This window comes from Etheostoma cragini, unplaced genomic scaffold (genome assembly GCF_013103735.1).
Source record: "Etheostoma cragini isolate CJK2018 unplaced genomic scaffold, CSU_Ecrag_1.0 ScbMSFa_2983, whole genome shotgun sequence".
NCBI classification, from domain to species: domain Eukaryota; kingdom Metazoa; phylum Chordata; class Actinopteri; order Perciformes; family Percidae; genus Etheostoma; species Etheostoma cragini.
The window spans coordinates 1-1,167 of NW_023267202.1; the positions used below are offsets into that span (position 1 = coordinate 1).

General features: G+C 42.0%; 1 non-coding gene across 1 annotated transcript; it reads right to left on the reverse strand.

The window, feature by feature from the left end:
* Positions 1-72, reverse strand: trnaq-cug. Its single transcript has one exon. It is a non-coding gene; the product is annotated as a tRNA-Gln (tRNA).
* Between the last annotated feature and the right edge of the window lie 1,095 nt (positions 73-1,167).

Here is a 1,167-nt window from a genome sequence, read left to right on the forward strand (position 1 = left end):
AGGTTCCACTGAGATTTGAACTCAGATCGCTGGATTCAGAGTCCAGAGTGCTAACCATTACACCATGGAACCTTTAAACTTGATTCAAGGGTTTGCTAAACAGTTTTTTTCACAATATCCACATGTGTGATGTTGAAGGCACACAACAATAACAACCAAGATTAAAAAGCAGCAATTACTGGCCAACTTAAACCTTGTATTGTTCTTTGTGTCACAGGGACATGTTTAGTTTATGTGACCTTTTATACTAGCCTACCGCTTTCATTTCATGTCAAATGCAATCATGACCTCACCCTTTTGCGTCTTGGAGCCCCCCTGTTTTATTTATTATGCCATCCTTGTTCAATGTCATCTTTCTACTACCCTTGAGGCCGCAGCCTCACCATTTGGGTCCCTGGGACCCAGGGGTGTGTGTGTGTACTTGTGCTTTTGTATGTGTATACGTGTGTGTGTGTGTGTGTGTGTTTATTAAAAACAGATTCAAGGTTTGTTCGGGGCTTGTCCACGGGAAAAAAGTAACACACCTGTTTCCTTTCTGCTGGAAAATACAATGTTCAGGGCAAATCTTGTAACACAGACTGAAAATAAAGGATATGAGATATATTTGTGGAGACGAGTTGCTTCCAGTACCAATGAGATAACACGATATTGTTCATGAAGGCACATCTGTCATTTGGTATTCTGTGATGTGTCATTGGTTTGCTACCATTCTTAAAGAGATCCATTCGTTGTAGGCAACGTGCAGGTTCCAACGTGTGCGGGGAGACCCCAGTGGATTTCTAGTCCATGGCCTTAACCACTCGACCACAACAACCTGAAAAGCAGTGATATACCTGTTCTCAAAAATGTTCAAAACGTTTCAATTGTTCAGTAGTAGTCCCAGACACGGGCAAAGTGCAAATCGTAGTGCGGTGCTTGTGTCTGAGGATCCTCGTGGAGCTAGCTTGATTGATTGATATGCTCCCTTATTTGTACCATAACAGAGATCTAATACTTTATCAAATCGGGTTGACAAATAAAGCAAGTAACCACACAATGAAAACTACTTCAACGACCGGTAATCAAACCCAGGTCAACTGCTTGAAAGGCAGCTATGCTCACTACTACACCACCATCACTGGACAATGCAGTGTCTTCATTTGCAACTATTACATAACTGGAAGCCAA